The sequence below is a fragment of the Mytilus californianus genome, unplaced genomic scaffold (genome assembly GCF_021869535.1).
Source record: "Mytilus californianus isolate M0D057914Y unplaced genomic scaffold, xbMytCali1.0.p SCAF_1, whole genome shotgun sequence".
NCBI classification, from domain to species: domain Eukaryota; kingdom Metazoa; phylum Mollusca; class Bivalvia; order Mytilida; family Mytilidae; genus Mytilus; species Mytilus californianus.
This window is the reverse complement of record NW_026262581.1, coordinates 26,016,922-26,043,383: the sequence shown is the minus strand read 5'-3', so window position 1 is coordinate 26,043,383 and position 26,462 is coordinate 26,016,922.

The window sequence follows — 26,462 nt, the reverse complement described above, 5'->3', positions numbered from 1 at the left end:
TTATCAAATAATATAAATTCGCGTTTTGCCAAAACGGGGATTACGGTTTAAAACATGTTTTGTTATTCAAGTTTGTCAAGAGTCGCTTTCGATCGGCAATTATATCACTATGTGTCAAATTATCTTAATTCTTTGTTGCGCAATGTTTGAACACAAAAACGGATATAAAATTTATAATAATTAATGTAAATGAAGGGATTATAGTTAAGCGTAAAATACATGTAACTTGTGAATAATTTAGATCGATAAGGAATCGAAATGATAAGACCAATCTTGAAATATAAAAAGATATAAAATTAACAATAGTAAGTTTTGAACGCACAATTTTCGGGTCATAGATACAACAGATACAGTTAAGTGTTCCGCATATCTTGACTTACATCTAAAAATTGACAATGAGGGTCGGTTGAAAACAAAACTTTACGACAGAAGAGATGATTTCAGCTTCACAATTGTGAACTTTCCATTTCTATGTAGCAACATTCCAGCAGCGCCTGCATACGGAGTATATATCTCCCAGTAGATACGATATTTAGGGCTTGTATTTCCTATCCAAGATTTCCTTGATAGAGGGTTACTGCTCAAAAGGAAACTATTAAACCAAGAGTTTCAAATTTTATGGACGCCATCACGAGTTGGTTAACCGTTATGGAATATCCGTTTCACAAATGACAACGGATATGTTCCGATTGTCGTAACTACAAACTCGTCCCCGTTTCACCGAATGTGACCTACCGAATTAGACTTATCACCGGGTTTGTACTAATATGAACAACACGATGGGTGCCACATGTGGAACAGGATCTGCTTTCATTTCCGGAGCACCTGAGATCACCCCCAGTTTTTTGGTGGGGTTCGTGTTGCTCAGTCTTTAGTTTTCTATGTTGTGTTTTATGTACTGTTGTTGGTATGTTGGTAGTTTCTTTTTCTGCCATGGCGGTCTCAGTTTATTTTCGACTTATGAGTTTGGATGTCCCTTTGGTATTTTTCGCCTCTCTTTTTCGACATTGGCAGGAACCTTTTATTTTCAACTTTAACGTATGGGTTTTGATGTCCGTATATATACGATGACCTGTAGTTATTTAGATCCTGGTCCTTAAGTCTATTTTGGATAGATGTCTCATATGGACAACCATACCACATATCATTATTTTCATATTATACTTAATACACGAATGAGGGACTTGACGGGGGTCCTTCATTTCTGTATTTCTTTAATTTGTAGGTCATTTTTTTCTATTCTTTATTTGTTTTGTCAATTATTCTCAATTCTTTTTTTAGCACACAATTAATCTCTATACTTTATATTTTTTGATAATTTTTCTGTAGTATTACACCATTTTTCTCTATTCTGTAAACCCAATCCAAACCCGCAAGTATTCAAATCGATCTGCATATTGTTAACCGACAAAATTTAATTTATGTGTAACTACAAATTATTTGTCTCTGCTTGATTCTATTAAATATACTTCACGACTTAATCTACTGTAAGTATACAGATCGTATCTAAATTTGCATTTCAACAGTAAACATATTTCGCAATATCATATTTGGGTCAGTGTCATGTTTTATGAATTTAAAAAAGGATCAAATATTCAAATTTTCAAAATTGTTATGGGTTTTTTTAAATTTGATAGTTTAGGTAATAAGCATGATAAGTAAAAAGAACCCAAAGTCAAAATGTGTTTGATATTAACCAGACTCAAGCTAGCGACCAATTCCAGCGACCAATCAAGCTAGCGACCAATTCTATCGACCACTAAACTTAACAGTGAGCATCAACACGTTAGAGAATCATTCAGAGATATGTCTGAAAATCACAAATTGACATTATGCTACAACGTTCTACTAATACGAAATACGTAATATATCGCTTTTAAATGTTTAATGGACCACGTATGTCTACATTTGCAATAAATAGGGGACGGAATAATAAATACATATCCTTTTTAGAAAGGAAAAAGTAATTAAGTTTGTTTAAGTTTTACTTTGGATTTCAATCTTTCTAACAGTTAACGTGAGTAGCGTGCTTGCTCAAGGCTTATGATCTAAATCAGTAATTCAGTATTTGAAGATTTTATATTGCATGGCATTATACATTGATATAAAATCGAGATCTTCGTTCCTTGCAAAAAATGAATGAAAAAAAAAAAACAATAAAAAAAAAAAAACAAGTTAAAAAAAACCAAAAGTATCTGGAATGTTATTTGTTTGCGATACTTTAAACTAAGATTTTTAACGTGTAACAATAACTACATATAGTATAGATGAATTAATAAAAGGCAATCTTAGTACATAACGGCTAAACCAAGTCTCAAGATTCAGAGGTGTATTAAGTATTGTAGAACAGAATAAAACAATCTTAGTACATTAGTGCAGATGTCAATTTACGGTGAGAAAAATAAAAAGTTAAACTGAACAAGAAAGACGCTATATGCGGTAGAAAAATCATATAACGGCTTTCTATACTCTCGGCATCCTCAAATATCGTGTATTTCCTTAAAATCCCTTTAGGTAAAGAATTACTATATCGGCCCGGTCAAAAAGAACATACAAGAAAGTAGTACATATTTCAAACAAAATAGTTCCTACGCATATAGCCAAAACTTTGTCAATAAGTGAAATATTTGGTTTATTTTGGTATAAATGAAAGTTTAATCACTTGGGATCACTATAGGACCCTTGTTGAAAGTCTCTTTTGAATGATAAAAAAAAGAAATTATAAAGCAGGGAATATTTGCCCTGTTGCTCAGATTTTGCTCAGTACCTGTTTTTGTACTTCCAAATTTCCGGGAACCAGTCAACAAATATCGGTACTGTTATGCTGATTTTTTTCCAGGAGAAGTAATGATAATGTATATTTTGCCATTGAATAACTGTCATATAATTTGAAGTTAGGACAATGGTTATTATTTTTACCATACTGGGTAAAAGGGCCGGACGGGGGTGCACTTTCCCACCCGGGCATTTCCATGAATAGAAGGGCCTGGGACAAGCTTTCAATCCCACTAGGTGTGGGTAAAAACTTTGCCGTAGGGAACTGTACACAAAGACTGAAAAATGTGCCCATACCCATAATTGATAGGTAACTCAGACTTTGGGTGGCCAGTGAAGTCTTCAGGTGCACTTTCCCACCCAGGTATTCATATGAGTTGAAGATATGGATAATAGCTTTCAAACTAACCACCTGTGGTCAAGAACTTTGCCGTAGGGAAACGGGAGGATAGCGATTCCTGCCACCACCCCTGTGCTGAAAAATGAAAATTTGGTATGTTGTTGTGAGCTTCCGGTGCACTTTCCCACCCGGGCATTTCCATGAATAGAAGGGCCTGGGACAAGCTTTCAATCCCACTAGGTGTGGGTAAAAACTTTGCCGTAGGGAACTGTACACAAAGACTGAAAAATGTGCCCATACCCATAATTGATAGGTAACTCAGACTTTGGGTGGCCAGTGAAGTCTTCAGGTGCACTTTCCCACCCAGGTATTCATATGAGTTGAAGATATGGACAAGCTTTCAATCCCACTAAAATAAAAAGCACATATCTATAAACTATTTTGAAGAAATTTCCTCGATCAGACATAGACCTTACATTAAGTACATGGAGAAGTTAGTTCGTTGGAAGAAATTTCTTCAAATCAAAAACTCCATGAATGTTTTCGAAAGTTATTAATTTCTTTAACTTAAAAAATTTACCCAAGAGTCTATATTTTTCATGAAGAAGCTTTTCTCGGAGTTTCACCAAATTTCATGAAGACTCACAAAGTGTAATTGACGTCTAAAAACTTAAAACTTAGACTGTAGCTATATGTTAAGTTCAAAACAGAAATTTATCCGTTAATCAATAAAATTTGGAAAAATTACCTGGAATACTATAGATAAACATCCTGTCTCGTGGTATCATACGAGTCTCAAATTCAGGATTTGTTAAGTAACTTCCCTCTTAGAACAAAATCTTTAAAAAGATTGTAGCGCTGTGTGTCCATTATTACGTTAAAGTGTTATTTGGGAGTAAATGTTACAAAACTACATTCGTGTATTAAAGGTTCAAGGACATCTTGTGATAATTTCGGCAAAATCTGAATTTGGAATATCCCTATAAAAACAGGTGTTATAATGTTATCATTTATTTCGACCACTAACTGAAATTAATTCCTTTTTTTATCTTAATAGATACTCGTAATCACGTCACATAATTAAAGTACTAAGAATATTACCCACTGAGTACCCTGTAGTTCACAGTAAAATATCAAAGGCACGGCACTGGGTGTTGTGCTCAGGGCCGTAACTAGCCTCTTTTAAAAGTGAGTAAAAATATATAAAACATTTTCAGCGAAGGGTTTGGGGGCCACTAAAGGCCCCCAGAAGCTCTGGAAAAAATGACGCAAAATCGTGCATTCTGAGCGTTTCCCGGAACCTTTCTTAATCTAAAACGCAAATTTTGTTTTAATTATTTTTCGACAATATTCTGGTCTCAAAACAAAATATATAGATTCAGTGTAAGACTTTTAGTTTTTGGGGACAACATCAAAAGACCGATATGTAGGATAAAGCAAAAATCGTAATTCACATAGTTAAGTGTGTGGCTGCTGTTCTTTTGCCTTTTTTTGTTATTGAGTTTCGGCTTGCAGGAAAAACGTATTATACCTGTCAATTATGTTTTTTTTTCAAATTAAGTTAAGAGGGGGACTGATTATCATTGATATAACTATATGTGAATTCAGTTTTTATAACACATTTCAATTACAACTTGATGATGTTCCTAACTGGGATAGAAAGGGTACACTCAGGGTAGACCAAGGAAAACTGTTCTTAAGACCTCATTGCTACATTTTTGTGCTGTTTTAATATGTATACTGGCTGATTAATGTCGGCTCTGTCTGTTCTGGTCTTGTATTGTGTTTAGACTTTGGTGTAATTTTTTGTGACTCTAAAATTTATTAATAGCTACTTTAAGTACCGCTTAAGTCGACGCTAGGGGCCGTCTTGACCTTGTTGTAGGGTATGAATGATTCGTTCATTGTTGAAGACTCTCCGGCGACTATCAAGATGAAGAACAGGAATAAAAGCCCTGTTCATTGATAATTGTATGTTTTTCTATGTATTGTGCGCGATTTTGTCCAATGCACATTTACTCCATATCCCTTTTCTATTTAAGGGCCTGAAAACGGCTTAATGCAAGTTTACGCCCTTCAATGTAAAAGGTCATATGACAATACATTATTTTTCTTTTTAAATGATTTGATTCCGGGAGATTGGTTGTCTCACTTTAATTTTAACCTATGTCAGCTTTTTAGTTAAACAGAAAAGAGAGTCAGTTTTGTATTCTTTAATATAAAGTTTTAATTTTCCTTGAAAAAGCGACCAATGTTTCTATGTTCGGTAGCTTCGTATCTTCTCAAAACATTTTCTCCAACAATATCTGGACATGTAACATTGCCAAACCACACAAACGTTCACCCGTCATTACCGACCACTTCGACTATGCTTTTTCAATATTTTTTATTTTTTTATTATCAATGTTGCAGAGTACATACCTTTTCATAGACTTACCGATACATATTTTTACGATTTAAAGTAGTTTTTAAAATCAGACAAAAGGTCCTTAAATATAATAAAACTTAAGTATAAAACAAAATTACTAATTTACAAATGAAATTCAACACTAAGACAATAGTCATAAAGAAGGGCAATCAATGAACAAAAGACAAACCTGGAGAACAGATAAGACACATAACGACAAACAATATAGACAATCAACATTGAAAACTAAAAATAAATGAGAAACTTGGATCCCGAAAAAACAGGGTCGACGTTCGAGGATGAACAGAACTTGATTCTTGCAAGACACTCGCCGTGAAAACAATCTGATATGAAGACAAGCTTTTGTTTCAACTTTTTTTTTTAATTTCCAACAGGAGGCATTTGCCTCAATGTAGTTACGGCCCTGAACTGTGCTCTATGATGTACATGATATTTACTGACATCCATCTGTGGTAGTAATTATGTTACCCGTATATCATATTTCTCACATGAATAGTAGCTTGAATACATTTTAAAACTTCTTGATAACTATATTGAATTGCAGCAATGGCGTTTATGTGGTAAACATTTTGTCATCCACCAATATATGTATTAGACACCGGCTACTTTAGAAACTACACAGATCTCATTTAGCTACATGTAGGACAGTTCATGCACATGAACAATGTATTTGATTATGTAAATTAAATAAAATATATACATTTGTATTTACAGATATTGCATAAGTCATCTAGATATTATTGAAGAAGATATTAGATAAAGTAAGGTTACAATGTAACTCCGGAATGTTTTTATATACTAGAGCTATTTTCAAACAGTTTTCTAATCTTTACCACCATCTAAAAATCGATGAAAATCTAATTTATAATACATGCTTAAAAATGGTTTAAAACTACAATTTTAAAAGTTTATTATTGCTCTTGGTTGAGTATTTAAAATTTGGAAACAAATTAATAAATGCGACATTCATTCCAAAAAAAAAATATAATTCTATTGGAAGTAAAGTGGTAAATTGTTTTTTTTTTCAAATATAATTAAATATGGGTTGCTGTCTTATTGGCCTGAATCTAACTCTCATTTTAATCATACTGCTAATACAAAGCGTTACATGCAATTGTCCTAATCAATAAAACTGACCGATGTGAATTGTAGGAATTAACCCTTTTGGGACCCTACATTGTATATCAGGAGGAAAATTCCGTATTTATAAACAAAATTCAAATTGTTAAACAACCTCATTGATTACGGACATTATGAACATGTACATGCACAGTGATTTTAAACGTGTAGAAAGACATGCTCTTTTGATTTTTGCAACAAATGATGTAAATATTTTCAATTTTTGTATACAGCTGTTATTACTGAAATTGATTAATCAGCATGCGTTCATGTATACATTAACTTCCTCATAACAATATTGTATTTTAACGCTTTAACATTTTGAGTGCCTTTGAGAACAGGTAATGCAATTATATGTTCTTTTGAACATGTTTTGTTTTTGAAATTAGAGAATGTAAAGTGAACATATCCTTTGAACGCAACGATCATTCATATTCTGTCTGTGCAAAGGTGGGATGCCTTTTTAAATGAATTATTTGCTTGTCAAACAGTTTTTTGTTTCTTAAAGTTTAAAGTTATGTGAGTCGAAAATACCCTTCCCCAAAATAGGACAAAAAAATACCATACCTAATTATGTTCAACTACACTTCTTTATGTATGCTGTTTGATGCCAAAATGTCAAGTAAATTCATGTGATTTCAAGATAAATTGGCATACAGATACATCTGACCAGTTCTGGAGTATTATTGTGTTACTCACAGTCACGTTATTTGCTTTCATAATTGATAGAATTTCTACCAATGATCTAACTTGTTTTAAGGCTAGAAATGTTTCCAACTAACGAAGTGCTCCAAATATTCTAATTAATATTTTATATTTTAGGTCTGATAGTTTGTTGGAAGAAATTTCTTCCCATTTTCTAACAGCTATATGTTTTTCATATTAGATCTACATGTAGGTCTGATAGAAGACATTTCTCCAACTTACTAACTGCCACAAATATTTCATTTTAGGCCTATTTCTGATATAAAAACTGTTTTCCAACGAACTAACTGCTTCAAATATTCCATTGAAGTTTGATAGAAGAAATTTCTAACGACTTACTAACTGCCACAAATATTACATTTTAGGTCAGGTTTGATAAAGAAATTTTTCCAACGAACAAATAACTACATGCGTTTCATTTTAGATCTAATTGTAGGTTTAATAGCAGAAATTTCTTCCAACGAACTATCGGCTTGGATTGAATATTTCATTTCAGGTTTAAATATGATTGAAGAAGTTTCTTCCATCGAGCGATCAGCTCGACGTAATTCATGTTACGTTTGATAGAAGAAATTTCTTCCAACGAACTAACTGCCATAGTATTATTTTTTAGGCATAAGTCTGATAAAAGAAATCTCTTTCAATGAACAAACTGCTGCAATGATTTTATTTTTTTTCTCGAATAATAGAAAATTCTTCCATTAAACTGACCTCTCTATGTACTTCTTCTAAGGTCTGAGAGAAGAAATTTGTGTCGTAAAGTATTCTCATAGTTTTACGCAAGTTTTTAATTTTTTTAAAATGTCTTCTAACCATTGAAGTTATCAAAAGCCGTTTCTTTGTACTTGGTAATTTTTGATACATTCATGAATTTTGCATATTTAATTACGCAAAAAGGACATTTCTGGATTTTCCTCTTTTACTTTGGACTGCATTTTTAGATCTTTCAAAAACATTAATGTATCAATGTCATTACAAAATTATACGCAAATTATATGAAAACAATGTTAAGCTTTTTTTTTTACCGATACAGATAGTTTAGTCATGATATTCAAAGGGGTGATGTTTACAAGGATATATTCCAATATGTTCAATACAAATTCGATATTTCTAAATATTCAAATAACTATTTATCAGGACTTGGTGATAACAAAACGGTAATTGACATTTTTAAATATAAAAGTGCTGGTAAAATAATGACCGAGTTTGTTGGTTTATGGGACAAAAATGTACACCCACATAGTACATGGTGAAATTACGAAGAAAGCTAATAGGTGTTTAGAAAACTATAACTTTTGAAGAATAGAAACGATGTTTAGAATCACAGCAAATCAATAAATATTATTAAGAGTCATCCTCACAATATCTTATTAAGATTAATAAGATTGCTTTGTCATACATTAGCTTATGAACATTACAAAATTAAAAAAATATGTATTAAAGAAACACAAATTATAAATAAAAAATAATGATAATAAAAATGAAAAGAAAGGAATTAGTTAAAGAAAGAAGATCAGACGTCAAATATGGTGAACTTAATAATCTAAAGTTTAATCATCTAAATTCTGTAAAAGTTAGCAGGCTTGTAGACATGGTAGAGGAAGACTATCCTGAATATCCTGAATATCTCGAAAAAGCTGATTAATTTATTTGTAATTTAACTGCAGTAGATTTACGCCACCACAGGTGCATACAACTAGTAGACACGTTAACAGAAATAAGAAGATGTGGTATGAGTGCCAATGGGACAACTCTCCATCCAAGTCACAATTTGTAAAAGGTAAACAATTATAGGTCAAAGTACGGCCTTCAACACGGAGCCTTGGCTCACACCGAACAGCAAGCCATAAAGTGCCCCAAAAATAAAAATAAAGGCATAACAGTTAAAGGTATCCAAAACACGAATTCATAGGAAACTATGGACGCCATACATACATTAGAAAAGCATAGTCAATATAACCAAATATACTCGTCAGTAAACTAATATCCCGTAGATGTGATGTATCTAGTAGTAGTATGTACCTGTGATTGCAAAAATCTACTACCGTCAAAACACGGACCAATTCATCAGCATGTTCAAGGCGGGTGGGGGTTAGAATGGAGTATGTTCATGCAATAGATCATCATTTAATTTACATTTTTGAAAATACTACACAGAGAAACAATCCCCCTTTTCTACTACAAAAATCAATCAGTGGGTTCATAATTCGGAAATCAAGAAGCAGTGAACAATTAACTTTTTCAATCGGGTTGGTTGGACATGTTTTTGAACATGAAAATCACTGTATCAACCCATCTTACAACTCTTGAGGACTGGTTTAGACTAGGCGTTTTTATCAAAGAAGACACATATAATGTCATCTCTATAAAAAATAACCAACTCCTTTGATTGGGTTGGATGGACTATGTTTGTATGTACATGTATATGCAAATCACTACATGAACCAATCTACTAACACATGAGGACTGGTTTGAACGAAAGGTTTTCCAAAGAAGACATATATAATCTCATCTCCAAAAAAAAAAAAAATAAGTGTCCCTATTTTCCTACCGGATATTGTGAACAGTATGCATTTACAATATCCGAAACAGTCCAATGGTATTGATTTCTTTTAACAAAACAAAGATGTACCTGAACCACGCGAACTGGATTGTGTTTGATGATTTGATGTTGGGAAATCAAAAAAAGTGTAAAGATTACTCTGTTTGTTGACGGCACAACAATGTCGACTTCGCATATCTCTCACAAAATTATTTCAAACAGCTCATACCGACCAAGAATAATGATCATATTTATACTGTAGTGATATCACTAGAGAAGAGTGTTGTTCAGCTGTGCAATCGATGTTGGTCATAACCACATCGGTACATCACCATTGATCTCGCCATCCAGAAAAGAGCAGAAATTGTTTAGATGATTTTCATAAAAGTTTAAATTAAGACTCTGAATCTAAATTAGAGACAGAAGCAACATCTGGAATATATATTACACCCTGGAAAGATAGGTGTAATAAGCGCACAAAGGAATATGACATCAGATGGATGAAAAAGTAGGATTAAGAATATAAGGATAAGATAAATGACTCGAGAGAAGTTTGCTATCGATGTCGTATAGTCGTATAGCTAAGTGGGCAACGTTTATTGAAACCAAAAAGTGTGTGGGTAGAAAAGGGGGGATGAGTGTAAATGTGTGTGTATGTGCATTAGTGGGAACCCATTCAAATATAAAAAAGTATCTGTAGTAAGTGCTTTGCTGACAATGCAGACCCTAAACAATTGTCGTGTCAGCAATTGTAGCCGGATCACCACTTGATACGATACACCTATCATCTTGAAAGACTGGAAAAGTTATGAGATTGCTATACTAATGCTTGAGACTTACAACTCTTTCCCAAACAGTCATGAGAGAAAAAAACATCATCAAGTATTCTCTGGACGAAGATGTGAGTTGGATCACCATTTCATTAAACACTGGTTCTTACGATATCGACATCATCACCAATGAAATCCAACGACAGTTACAACTAAACAAACATAAGTCAAAATTGTCATTGGTGCCAATAGTAGTTCTCTGAAAGCCACTCTAACTTAGCCAAAAAATACTATCAAGTAGACTTTAATTCTTTCAAGAGCATCAACACGATGCGTGAGAAAAAATAACCTACGCATACAACAAGATAACATAGAAGGTGAACAGATTGTAAACAGACTTAGAATTTAAGTCAACAGTGAAATCATCGGTGGTAGTTATGCCAATGAATCACAAAAAAACACCATCTGCAGCTTTGTCCCAACTGTTACATCCACAGGAGCACTTATCTAACTGATCAAGATGGACATCTTATCGATTTGAGAGGTAAGCAGTTCACATACGCTTTCGTCTTCGCAAGATACATACATTAATTAACTCAAACGCGGTGGATATGAGTATGTTGTGCACAAAATAAGGTGAATGTCTATATTTATTTACCTCTCAGATAACTTACCCACTACCTTTGGAGATAAATTGTATTTACAAAATAGTAAACAATTCTTCGAAGGAATTGGTTTAGTACTTGGTCCCAATAGTCCTTTCAAAACATCCCTCTCTTAGGCATGTTGATCTAGATTGTAATACAATAGATGAAGTCGATTCATGAAAGCAATTGTGGCGAGAAACAAAAATCAAATCCACCGAAAATGAGTTGGCATAAGTGCTATGGGCCATTTTAGAGGCCATGCCTACCTCTACCTTTAGTATAATGGCCCATGTGGAGAATCTCTTAGTTTGGCCAGTCGGCAATAGTAAAGTTGGACTATGTGACATACTGGGTACCCTTTACCCTATGCTGACAAACTTGTACGGGTCTAGGGCTTAAGTGCTCAGGGCTATTTTAGAGGCCATGCCTACCTCTACCTTTAGTATAATGGGCCATGTGGAGAAACTCTTATTTTGGCCAGCCGGTAATATTAGATTGGACTATGTGACATACTGGGTATCCCCACCTTATGCTGACAAACTCGTACGGATCTAGGACATAAGTGGTCTGGGCCATTTTAGAGGCCATGCCTACCTCTGAATGGCAGTGTCCTGATAATGTTGAGTTTAAAGACTCTGATTGATCTTCGTAGTTTTGAAAAATGATATGTCATGGTAACAGTTTTTATTTTTTCTGTTTTTTTCATTATCTATAAATCTTCTTGCATGTCTGATCTGTTTAAAATGAAAGATATACCATCGTATTTACGGCATGGAGTGCTTTTGAGACTGGACTGTATTTGTCAATAAACAGATTATGGAATGCCCATATGACAATTAATTGTTTCAGTATACATTAATTCACTGATACCAATCGATTCTTGGTTTTATGTATATATAGGCATTAACCTTTTTATTTACATTCATTTTTAAAGGTGTTAAAAGACGCGGACCTTGCAGCAGACACCTATGGATTTAAGATTTTCTATTGCTATAAATAGCAGAACCATATTGGATATTTAAAGTTAAAAGTAATTTCATTGTCACAATCTTATTACCCACACCACTTCATCGAACGCGGTCTCATCTCATGAATAATAGACTTAAAAAAAGCTAGGGTTTCCGTGCATTGTGTCAGCGAAGCATAGACGGATTCATACTTTGTTCAATCACCTGTTCAATTTTTGCCGAAGCCATGATCTGCTAGCGCTCTGCCTGCGTTCAAGCTAAAAACCTTTACGTAAAAACTAGGCGACATACGGTTACAACATAGATGGAACAATTCAAACATAATCCGCTTACACTGTAGTTCAATTATTCAAATGCCAAAAGTCCAAATGACCAACAATTATGGGTATGGCTCGCTTTTCCGTATTTGTGTTCAGTTCCCTACGGCAAATAATTTACCCACTCCTAGTGGGATTGATAGCTTGTCCCAAGCCCTTTTATTCATAAAAATTCCCGGTTGCGAAAGTGCACCGGAAACTCACAACAACAACATACCACAGGTAATTAGTTTGAAAGCTATTATCCATATCTTCAACTCATATGAATACCTGGGTGGGAAAGTGCACCTGAAGACTTCACTGGTCATCCAAAGTCTAAGGTACCTATCAGTAATGGGTAGGGGCTCATTTTTCAGTCTTTCTATACAGTTCCCTACGGCAAAGCTTTTATCCACACCTAGTGGGATTGAAAGCTTGTTCCAGGCCCTTTTATTCATGAAAATGCCCGGGTGGGAAAGTGCACCAGAAGCTGACAACCACATACCCAATTTCGAATTTTTGTCCATTACGGGTGGTGGCAGCTGTCGCTTTACTCCCACTTCCCTACGGCATAGTTCTTGACCACAGGTGGTTAGATTGAAAGCTATTACCTATATCTTCAACTGGTATGAATACCTGGGTGGGAAAGTGCACCTGAAGACTTCACTGGTCATCTAAAGTCTAAGGTACCTATCAGTAATGGGTAGGGGCTCATTTTTCAGTCTTTCTATACAGTTCCCTACGGCAAAGCTTTTATCCACACCTAGTGGGATTGAAAGCTTGTTCCAGGCCCTTTTATTCATGAAAATGCCCGGGTGGGAAAGTGCACCAGAAGCTGACAACCACATACCCAATTTCGAATTTTTGTCCATTACGGGTGGTGGCAGCTGTCGCTTTACTCCCACTTCCCTACGGCATAGTTCTTGACCACAGGTGGTTAGATTGAAAGCTATTACCCATATCTTCAACTGGTATGAATACCTGGGTGGGAAAGTGCACCTGAAGACTTCACTGGTCATCTAAAGTCTAAGGTACCTATCAGTAATGGGTAGGGGCTCATTTTTCAGTCTTTCTATACAGTTCCCTACGGCAAAGCTTTTATCCACACCTAGTGGGATTGAAAGCTTGTTCCAGGCCCTTTTATTCATGAAAATGCCCGGGTGGGAAAGTGCACCAGAAGCTGACAACCACATACCCAATTTCGAATTTTTGTCCATTACGGGTGGTGGCAGCTGTCGCTTTACTCCCACTTCCCTACGGCATAGTTCTTGACCACAGGTGGTTAGATTGAAAGCTATTACCCATATCTTCAACTGGTATGAATACCTGGGTGGGAAAGTGCACCTGAAGACTTCACTGGTCATCTAAAGTCTAAGGTACCTATCAGTAATGGGTAGGGGCTCATTTTTCAGTCTTTCTATACAGTTCCCTACGGCAAAGCTTTTATCCACACCTAGTGGGATTGAAAGCTTGTTCCAGGCCCTTTTATTCATGAAAATGCCCGGGTGGGAAAGTGCACCAGAAGCTGACAACCACATACCCAATTTCGAATTTTTGTCCATTACGGGTGGTGGCAGCTGTCGCTTTACTCCCACTTCCCTACGGCATAGTTCTTGACCACAGGTGGTTAGATTGAAAGCTATTACCCATATCTTCAACTGGTATGAATACCTGGGTGGGAAAGTGCACCTGAAGACTTCACTGGTCATCTAAAGTCTAAGGTACCTATCAGTAATGGGTAGGGGCTCATTTTTCAGTCTTTCTATACAGTTCCCTACGGCAAAGCTTTTATCCACACCTAGTGGGATTGAAAGCTTGTTCCAGGCCCTTTTATTCATGAAAATGCCCGGGTGGGAAAGTGCACCAGAAGCTGACAACCACATACCCAATTTCGAATTTTTGTCCATTACGGGTGGTGGCAGCTGTCGCTTTACTCCCACTTCCCTACGGCATAGTTCTTGACCACAGGTGGTTAGATTGAAAGCTATTACCCATATCTTCAACTGGTATGAATACCTGGGTGGGAAAGTGCACCTGAAGACTTCACTGGTCATCTAAAGTCTAAGGTACCTATCAGTAATGGGTAGGGGCTCATTTTTCAGTCTTTCTATACAGTTCCCTACGGCAAAGCTTTTATCCACACCTAGTGGGATTGAAAGCTTGTTCCAGGCCCTTTTATTCATGAAAATGCCCGGGTGGGAAAGTGCACCAGAAGCTGACAACCACATACCCAATTTCGAATTTTTGTCCATTACGGGTGGTGGCAGCTGTCGCTTTACTCCCACTTCCCTACGGCATAGTTCTTGACCACAGGTGGTTAGATTGAAAGCTATTACCCATATCTTCAACTGGTATGAATACCTGGGTGGGAAAGTGCACCTGAAGACTTCACTGGTCATCTAAAGTCTAAGGTACCTATCAGTAATGGGTAGGGGCTCATTTTTCAGTCTTTCTATACAGTTCCCTACGGCAAAGCTTTTATCCACACCTAGTGGGATTGAAAGCTTGTTCCAGGCCCTTTTATTCATGAAAATGCCCGGGTGGGAAAGTGCACCAGAAGCTGACAACCACATACCCAATTTCGAATTTTTGTCCATTACGGGTGGTGGCAGCTGTCGCTTTACTCCCACTTCCCTACGGCATAGTTCTTGACCACAGGTGGTTAGATTGAAAGCTATTACCCATATCTTCAACTGGTATGAATACCTGGGTGGGAAAGTGCACCTGAAGACTTCACTGGTCATCTAAAGTCTAAGGTACCTATCAGTAATGGGTAGGGGCTCATTTTTCAGTCTTTCTATACAGTTCCCTACGGCAAAGCTTTTATCCACACCTAGTGGGATTGAAAGCTTGTTCCAGGCCCTTTTATTCATGAAAATGCCCGGGTGGGAAAGTGCACCAGAAGCTGACAACCACATACCCAATTTCGAATTTTTGTCCATTACGGGTGGTGGCAGCTGTCGCTTTACTCCCACTTCCCTACGGCATAGTTCTTGACCACAGGTGGTTAGATTGAAAGCTATTACCCATATCTTCAACTGGTATGAATACCTGGGTGGGAAAGTGCACCTGAAGACTTCACTGGTCATCTAAAGTCTAAGGTACCTATCAGTAATGGGTAGGGGCTCATTTTTCAGTCTTTCTATACAGTTCCCTACGGCAAAGCTTTTATCCACACCTAGTGGGATTGAAAGCTTGTTCCAGGCCCTTTTATTCATGAAAATGCCCGGGTGGGAAAGTGCACCAGAAGCTGACAACCACATACCCAATTTCGAATTTTTGTCCATTACGGGTGGTGGCAGCTGTCGCTTTACTCCCACTTCCCTACGGCATAGTTCTTGACCACAGGTGGTTAGATTGAAAGCTATTACCCATATCTTCAACTGGTATGAATACCTGGGTGGGAAAGTGCACCTGAAGACTTCACTGGTCATCTAAAGTCTAAGGTACCTATCAGTAATGGGTAGGGGCTCATTTTTCAGTCTTTCTATACAGTTCCCTACGGCAAAGCTTTTATCCACACCTAGTGGGATTGAAAGCTTGTTCCAGGCCCTTTTATTCATGAAAATGCCCGGGTGGGAAAGTGCACCAGAAGCTGACAACCACATACCCAATTTCGAATTTTTGTCCATTACGGGTGGTGGCAGCTGTCGCTTTACTCCCACTTCCCTACGGCATAGTTCTTGACCACAGGTGGTTAGATTGAAAGCTATTACCCATATCTTCAACTGGTATGAATACCTGGGTGGGAAAGTGCACCTGAAGACTTCACTGGTCATCTAAAGTCTAAGGTACCTATCAGTAATGGGTAGGGGCTCATTTTTCAGTCTTTCTATACAGTTCCCTACGGCAAAGCTTTTATCCACACCTAGTGGGATTGAAAGCTTGTTCCAGGCCCTTTTATTCATGAAAATGCCCGGGTGGGAAAGTGCACCAGAAGCTGACAACCACATACCCAATTTCGAATTTTTGTCCATTACGGGTGGTGGCAGCTGTCGCTTTACTCCCACTTCCCTACGGCATAGTTCTTGACCACAGGTGGTTAGATTGAAAGCTATTACCCATATCTTCAACTGGTATGAATACCTGGGTGGGAAAGTGCACCTGAAGACTTCACTGGTCATCTAAAGTCTAAGGTACCTATCAGTAATGGGTAGGGGCTCATTTTTCAGTCTTTCTATACAGTTCCCTACGGCAAAGCTTTTATCCACACCTAGTGGGATTGAAAGCTTGTTCCAGGCCCTTTTATTCATGAAAATGCCCGGGTGGGAAAGTGCACCAGAAGCTGACAACCACATACCCAATTTCGAATTTTTGTCCATTACGGGTGGTGGCAGCTGTCGCTTTACTCCCACTTCCCTACGGCATAGTTCTTGACCACAGGTGGTTAGATTGAAAGCTATTACCCATATCTTCAACTGGTATGAATACCTGGGTGGGAAAGTGCACCTGAAGACTTCACTGGTCATCTAAAGTCTAAGGTACCTATCAGTAATGGGTAGGGGCTCATTTTTCAGTCTTTCTATACAGTTCCCTACGGCAAAGCTTTTATCCACACCTAGTGGGATTGAAAGCTTGTTCCAGGCCCTTTTATTCATGAAAATGCCCGGGTGGGAAAGTGCACCAGAAGCTGACAACCACATACCCAATTTCGAATTTTTGTCCATTACGGGTGGTGGCAGCTGTCGCTTTACTCCCACTTCCCTACGGCATAGTTCTTGACCACAGGTGGTTAGATTGAAAGCTATTACCCATATCTTCAACTGGTATGAATACCTGGGTGGGAAAGTGCACCTGAAGACTTCACTGGTCATCTAAAGTCTAAGGTACCTATCAGTAATGGGTAGGGGCTCATTTTTCAGTCTTTCTATACAGTTCCCTACGGCAAAGCTTTTATCCACACCTAGTGGGATTGAAAGCTTGTTCCAGGCCCTTTTATTCATGAAAATGCCCGGGTGGGAAAGTGCACCAGAAGCTGACAACCACATACCCAATTTCGAATTTTTGTCCATTACGGGTGGTGGCAGCTGTCGCTTTACTCCCACTTCCCTACGGCATAGTTCTTGACCACAGGTGGTTAGATTGAAAGCTATTACCCATATCTTCAACTGGTATGAATACCTGGGTGGGAAAGTGCACCTGAAGACTTCACTGGTCATCTAAAGTCTAAGGTACCTATCAGTAATGGGTAGGGGCTCATTTTTCAGTCTTTCTATACAGTTCCCTACGGCAAAGCTTTTATCCACACCTAGTGGGATTGAAAGCTTGTTCCAGGCCCTTTTATTCATGAAAATGCCCGGGTGGGAAAGTGCACCAGAAGCTGACAACCACATACCCAATTTCGAATTTTTGTCCATTACGGGTGGTGGCAGCTGTCGCTTTACTCCCACTTCCCTACGGCATAGTTCTTGACCACAGGTGGTTAGATTGAAAGCTATTACCCATATCTTCAACTGGTATGAATACCTGGGTGGGAAAGTGCACCTGAAGACTTCACTGGTCATCTAAAGTCTAAGGTACCTATCAGTAATGGGTAGGGGCTCATTTTTCAGTCTTTCTATACAGTTCCCTACGGCAAAGCTTTTATCCACACCTAGTGGGATTGAAAGCTTGTTCCAGGCCCTTTTATTCATGAAAATGCCCGGGTGGGAAAGTGCACCAGAAGCTGACAACCACATACCCAATTTCGAATTTTTGTCCATTACGGGTGGTGGCAGCTGTCGCTTTACTCCCACTTCCCTACGGCATAGTTCTTGACCACAGGTGGTTAGATTGAAAGCTATTACCCATATCTTCAACTGGTATGAATACCTGGGTGGGAAAGTGCACCTGAAGACTTCACTGGTCATCTAAAGTCTAAGGTACCTATCAGTAATGGGTAGGGGCTCATTTTTCAGTCTTTCTATACAGTTCCCTACGGCAAAGCTTTTATCCACACCTAGTGGGATTGAAAGCTTGTTCCAGGCCCTTTTATTCATGAAAATGCCCGGGTGGGAAAGTGCACCAGAAGCTGACAACCACATACCCAATTTCGAATTTTTGTCCATTACGGGTGGTGGCAGCTGTCGCTTTACTCCCACTTCCCTACGGCATAGTTCTTGACCACAGGTGGTTAGATTGAAAGCTATTACCCATATCTTCAACTGGTATGAATACCTGGGTGGGAAAGTGCACCTGAAGACTTCACTGGTCATCTAAAGTCTAAGGTACCTATCAGTAATGGGTAGGGGCTCATTTTTCAGTCTTTCTATACAGTTCCCTACGGCAAAGCTTTTATCCACACCTAGTGGGATTGAAAGCTTGTTCCAGGCCCTTTTATTCATGAAAATGCCCGGGTGGGAAAGTGCACCAGAAGCTGACAACCACATACCCAATTTCGAATTTTTGTCCATTACGGGTGGTGGCAGCTGTCGCTTTACTCCCACTTCCCTACGGCATAGTTCTTGACCACAGGTGGTTAGATTGAAAGCTATTACCCATATCTTCAACTGGTATGAATACCTGGGTGGGAAAGTGCACCTGAAGACTTCACTGGTCATCTAAAGTCTAAGGTACCTATCAGTAATGGGTAGGGGCTCATTTTTCAGTCTTTCTATACAGTTCCCTACGGCAAAGCTTTTATCCACACCTAGTGGGATTGAAAGCTTGTTCCAGGCCCTTTTATTCATGAAAATGCCCGGGTGGGAAAGTGCACCAGAAGCTGACAACCACATACCCAATTTCGAATTTTTGTCCATTACGGGTGGTGGCAGCTGTCGCTTTACTCCCACTTCCCTACGGCATAGTTCTTGACCACAGGTGGTTAGATTGAAAGCTATTACCCATATCTTCAACTGGTATGAATACCTGGGTGGGAAAGTGCACCTGAAGACTTCACTGGTCATCTAAAGTCTAAGGTACCTATCAGTAATGGGTAGGGGCTCATTTTTCAGTCTTTCTATACAGTTCCCTACGGCAAAGCTTTTATCCACACCTAGTGGGATTGAAAGCTTGTTCCAGGCCCTTTTATTCATGAAAATGCCCGGGTGGGAAAGTGCACCAGAAGCTGACAACCACATACCCAATTTCGAATTTTTGTCCATTACGGGTGGTGGCAGCTGTCGCTTTACTCCCACTTCCCTACGGCATAGTTCTTGACCACAGGTGGTTAGATTGAAAGCTATTACCCATATCTTCAACTGGTATGAATACCTGGGTGGGAAAGTGCACCTGAAGACTTCACTGGTCATCTAAAGTCTAAGGTACCTATCAGTAATGGGTAGGGGCTCATTTTTCAGTCTTTCTATACAGTTCCCTACGGCAAAGCTTTTATCCACACCTAGTGGGATTGAAAGCTTGTTCCAGGCCCTTTTATTCATGAAAATGCCCGGGTGGGAAAGTGCACCAGAAGCTGACAACCACATACCCAATTTCGAATTTTTGTCCATTACGGGTGGTGGCAGCTGTCGCTTTACTCCCACTTCCCTACGGCATAGTTCTTGACCACAGGTGGTTAGATTGAAAGCTATTACCCATATCTTCAACTGGTATGAATACCTGGGTGGGAAAGTGCACCTGAAGACTTCACTGGTCATCTAAAGTCTAAGGTACCTATCAGTAATGGGTAGGGGCTCATTTTTCAGTCTTTCTATACAGTTCCCTACGGCAAAGCTTTTATCCACACCTAGTGGGATTGAAAGCTTGTTCCAGGCCCTTTTATTCATGAAAATGCCCGGGTGGGAAAGTGCACCAGAAGCTGACAACCACATACCCAATTTCGAATTTTTGTCCATTACGGGTGGTGGCAGCTGTCGCTTTACTCCCACTTCCCTACGGCATAGTTCTTGACCACAGGTGGTTAGATTGAAAGCTATTACCCATATCTTCAACTGGTATGAATACCTGGGTGGGAAAGTGCACCTGAAGACTTCACTGGTCATCTAAAGTCTAAGGTACCTATCAGTAATGGGTAGGGGCTCATTTTTCAGTCTTTCTATACAGTTCCCTACGGCAAAGCTTTTATCCACACCTAGTGGGATTGAAAGCTTGTTCCAGGCCCTTTTATTCATGAAAATGCCCGGGTGGGAAAGTGCACCAGAAGCTGACAACCACATACCCAATTTCGAATTTTTGTCCATTACGGGTGGTGGCAGCTGTCGCTTTACTCCCACTTCCCTACGGCATAGTTCTTGACCACAGGTGGTTAGATTGAAAGCTATTACCCATATCTTCAACTGGTATGAATACCTGGGTGGGAAAGTGCACCTGAAGACTTCACTGGTCATCTAAAGTCTAAGGTACCTATCAGTAATGGGTAGGGGCTCATTTTTCAGTCTTTCTATACAGTTCCCTACGGCAAAGCTTTTATCCACACCTAGTGGGATTGAAAGCTTGTTCCAGGCCCTTTTATTCATGAAAATGCCCGGGTGGGAAAGTGCACCAGAAGCTGACAACCACATACCCAATTTCGAATTTTTGTCCATTACGGGTGGTGGCAGCTGTCGCTTTACTCCCACTTCCCTACGGCATAGTTCTTGACCACAGGTGGTTAGATTGAAAGCTATTACCCATATCTTCAACTGGTATGAATACCTGGGTGGGAAAGTGCACCTGAAGACTTCACTGGTCATCTAAAGTCTAAGGTACCTATCAGTAATGGGTAGGGGCTCATTTTTCAGTCTTTCTATACAGTTCCCTACGGCAAAGCTTTTATCCACACCTAGTGGGATTGAAAGCTTGTTCCAGGCCCTTTTATTCATGAAAATGCCCGGGTGGGAAAGTGCACCAGAAGCTGACAACCACATACCCAATTTCGAATTTTTGTCCATTACGGGTGGTGGCAGCTGTCGCTTTACTCCCACTTCCCTACGGCATAGTTCTTGACCACAGGTGGTTAGATTGAAAGCTATTACCCATATCTTCAACTGGTATGAATACCTGGGTGGGAAAGTGCACCTGAAGACTTCACTGGTCATCTAAAGTCTAAGGTACCTATCAGTAATGGGTAGGGGCTCATTTTTCAGTCTTTCTATTCGTAAAATTGCGTCTTAAGCTTCGTGTAGAAAAAAATGTTTGTAAACATTGCATTAATTTATGGACCTATGGCCGGTCTAGCTATGAAAATACGGAGATTGAAACAGAAAATATCCCGTTAAACATGTTAAATAACCTTGATGGTCTTATAAACCATCTTTGAAGGCTAAATTAGTACTCAGCTGTCTAAAAATGAATTTTATTGCACAATAACTTTCATATTTGAAAAATCCACCGGGGCCAAAATGCGAAACCAAACTTATAACTGTGTATTGCTACCTTCATGTGTTCATACACTGATTCCCGGAAAATCGGAAATACAAAAACAGGTACTAAGCAAACCTGAACAACAGGGGAAATATGCCCTGCTTTTTTTTCTTATTATTATTCAAAAGAGACTTTTAACAAGGGTGTATATAGTGATCCCAAGTGATTACGCTTTCATTTGATACTAAAATAAACCAATTATTATACTTATTGACAAAGATTTATCAATATGCATGGAACTATTTTGTTTGATATATGTACTGCATTTTATGTTTTTTTTTACCGGGCCGATATAGTAATTCTTTACCAATGTAATAGGAATGGATTATTTCCCTTTTCATTACTTAATTATTTCAGGCTGTTTGTTTATTTGCTTTATAATATTACATTTTCATTTGATTCATTCTATTCAGTATTGATTAATTGAACAAGACTGACATTCGAGCTCCTTTATTTATTTGACGTTTGTATTAATTTTGAAATGTTATTTATTTTTGCTTACATTTTTGAAAGAACTTGCAAGGGCTGTATAGGTAGGTTACCCACCATGCATGGGCTGTATAGTCAGTGAAGGTCGTGAAAAACCTCCATAATGGTTTAAATAAAGATAACAAAAAACCTCCATAGTGCTAAACTTTAATATATATACGATGAATTGACAACACTTCTTTAAATATATATCAGTGACCTGATTATACTAAAGTGGAAAAAGACGGTTTGAATTTCTTATAAAATGCCCATGTGTGGTATCATTATGGCTATGTTAACTTGGTTAAGCATTAACGTATGATAAAGGTTTCTGGCTGAACGTAGTTAAAATGTTTTGATGTGATGAATGTTGTATCGAATATGTTTTTTCTTTCTTTTCATTAAATTGTTATTTGTTTTATTGCTTTGAGTATTATTTGAAGTGCCTTGGACTATACCCCATACACTGTATCCAGAAGCACTCCCCTCACAACCAAATGGTTTTAAGGAAATACTCGATATTTGAGAATGTCGACGGTATATATAGAAAGCCGTTGTATGATTTTCCTACCGTATAGCGTCTTCCTTGTTCACTTTAAAATTTTATTTATCTCACCGTAAATTGACATCTGAACTAATGTACTAAGATGTTCTTATTCTGTTTTACATACAATACTTACGTATATATACCTCTTAATCTTGAGACTTGGTTTAGCCGTTATGTACTATGATAGCCTTTAATTAATTTATCTATATTATATGTACGATGTAGTTTTTGTTTCACGTTAAAAATCTTAGTTTAACAAACAAATAACATTCCAGATACTACAGTTAAACTATTCCGAGATCGAAAAGGTCTTATCATCTATGCAGCTCTACACTGTAAAAATGGTGTTTAGATCCTAAACACATTTCTAAGCACATCTTTTGTGCACTTTTTTTTACATGTTTAGATCTAAACGTGTCTCAGTACAATGTGTTTAGGATTGTGCTTAGAATCGTGTTTAGCTTAGAAAAAAGTGTTTAATTTCTAAACACTTTCATTTTTAAACACATTAAAAGTGTTTAAATTCAAGACATGTTTAGATATTATGTGCTTACTGAGAAATGTGTTTAGAAATTAAACACAATCCTAAACACGTTTAGATCTAAACATGTAATACAAGTGTTTAATTTCTAAGCACGACTTTTACAGTGTACAGATATTGGCGATGGATGAATTTCACTACATTATGTCGTGCAAATTTGTTAACATAGAAAGAGAAAAATATTTACCACATTATTGTAAAGGAATTGCAAACATTATTAAATTTAATAATGTATTCTCATCTGAAAATGTTGTTGAACTAGAAAAATTGTGTAGATTTATATGATACATATCAGTGAAAGTCTGTCCTCCTGGTTAGAGGAACTGTATTACTATTATATTGTTATTCATTTTTCACAAATGCGAAACAAAATATGTTTTAGATATGAACTGTTATTTTCTCTGTAGCTATGTACTAGTTTATGAGAATAAAATCATTCATAAATTCATATAAAATATTCAAAAACTGAATAACAAATTTAGAGCATTAGCCTCGAGCAAACACGATCATCACGTTAATTTGTTGGAATCAAAAGTAAAATTCAAATAAAATTAATTGGTGTTTCCTTTCTAAAAGTATAAGCATTTATTCTTATTACAATTGTCCATTAAACAATTAATAGCGATATATTACGTATTAAATATTAGCAGAACGTTGTAGCATAATGTCATTTTGTGGTTTTCAGACATATCTCTAAATGGTTCTGTAACGTGTTGATGCTCATTGTTAACTTTAGTGGTCGATAGAATTGGTCGCTAGCTTGATTGGTCGCTGAAATTGGTCGCTAGCTTGAGTCTGGTTGATATTATTATAATTTGATACTTACAATCAACATGCATGGATAGCTTATGTTTATTACGGCCGTTCAATTAATTCTGTCTTTTCAAGGAAACATTAATTAACTAAAATTATTTTTATATTCTGGATGATAAAAATGTTTTCATGTTTTCTAGAGTTAGAATAGTAAATCTAAACCCTCTATCGCGAGTGGACAATCGACAACTATCAAATGAAAGAATGAAAAATGTTGCATATGTCATTGGCGACGAATTCCATTATGTTCTGATATGTTCATCTTCACCGATCGAAAGAAGCAATACATTGACCAGAAATACATTATATAAACTGTTTTATTGTCATGTTTGAAATTCTAATGAACTCAAGTAATATTACAAAACTGTTAGAACTAAAGAAACTCTGTAAGTTTATAAGAATAATATTGTAACGAAAGCCGAGCGATCGAGTCTTATTGTAATGCTATAAAATGTTTTCCCTTAGTGCATTGCTGTAAGAATGTGTTTTTGTAGTAAAATAAATGTTGACATAACTTAGGAATTATACTATCTCATGAAATGTCATTCTTTATCGAAGAAATTATTACATTGGCCACAAATACATTATAAACTGTAATATTCTCATTTTTTGAAATTCTAATGAACTTTATATTACAAAACTGTTAGAACTAAAGAAACTCTGTAGGTTTATAAGAATAATATTGTACGAAAACCGAGCGATCTAGTCTTAGTGTAATGCTATAAAAATGTTTTCCCTAAGTGCATTGCTATAAGAATGTGGTTTTGTAGTAAAATAAAAATAAAGGAAGTAAACATTTACATCCAATACCATTGGTAGCATGGTACTCTTGTATTCGGTGTATACACCCTTGTTTGGTAAGTTCTTCTGGTAAGGTAGCACCCTTGATATAAGGGGGGTATATTTGGGTTTAGGTGTTTGGTCTGTGAAAGAGTGGGGTTCTGTATGGTAACTTTCCGTATTGATGTTTGTATGAATAACAGACTCGTTAAATAAAACAAACGTATACTAACTTTAAGATGCATTAAATATCAACAATATATATATATAGATATAGGAAGATGTGGTATGAGTGCCAATGAGACAACTCTCCATCCAAGTTACAATTTATAAAAGTAAACCATTATTGGTCAAGGTACGGCCTTCAACACGGAGCATTGGCTCACACCGAACAGCAAGCTATAAAGGGCCCCAAAAAATTACTAGTGTAAAACCATTCAAACGGAAAAACCAACGGTCTAATCTATATAAAAACGAGAAACGAGAAACACGTATGAACCACATAAACAGACGACAACTACTGTAATCAGATTCCTGACTTAGGACAGGTGCAAACATTTGCAGCGGGATTAAACGTTTTAATAGTACCAAACCTTCTCCCTTTTCTGAAACAATAGTTTAACATCACAACATAGAAAAACACACTATAAAATATATCAATTGGAAGGCTTAACTCAATAAAAAAACGTAAATTAACACACAATGAACGAATAAATTTGACCTGTGACATCTGAATGCAAATACACAGTTAATAAAAAATTACAAGGGATAAATAATTGAAGTCAAAAGTAAATAAACAGGTTGAAACAAAGTTAAAGTATGATATCACTGTGAAATTTCAAACAATTTTTAGAAAATCATCACTTTTGAAGAATCCTGTGTCATATTATACACAGGTAAATGAAAATAATTTTGTTGTTAAGTATACTTCTTCTTCTGTGTGTATAAAATCTTCCGTTTAGGAATACCAAGAAATTTCTTAAATACCAATAAAACTAATCTAACACTTGGTACATATGGGGTGAATATCATCAATAAAAATATACAATTAGTGCTAGATAAAACTTCCTGTACAGGTCCAAGAACAGCATCTAAGGAAAAATGAAATAATTTTGATGTTCATAGTACGAAGAAGTGAAAATTTGTAGTAAATTAAATACCAAATAATCAAAGCTGGTATATAGACAAGATCCATGATAACATTAAATAACAAAAAAGCATTACAAATAGTATCAACAGGTCAAATTTAAAAGAAAGTACGATTTGAGAGTACTCGCAGTTACTGACAGCTAGTTAAAAGCCAAAACAATTAATAATAAAAAATCATGCATCAGAGACTAAAATCAACTAAAATACATCCCAGGGATTTAGTATTTTAACGTCATGAACAGTCAAAGAAGATATGACTTGTGCAATGCCAAAAATAAATGTATCGACAGGTAGT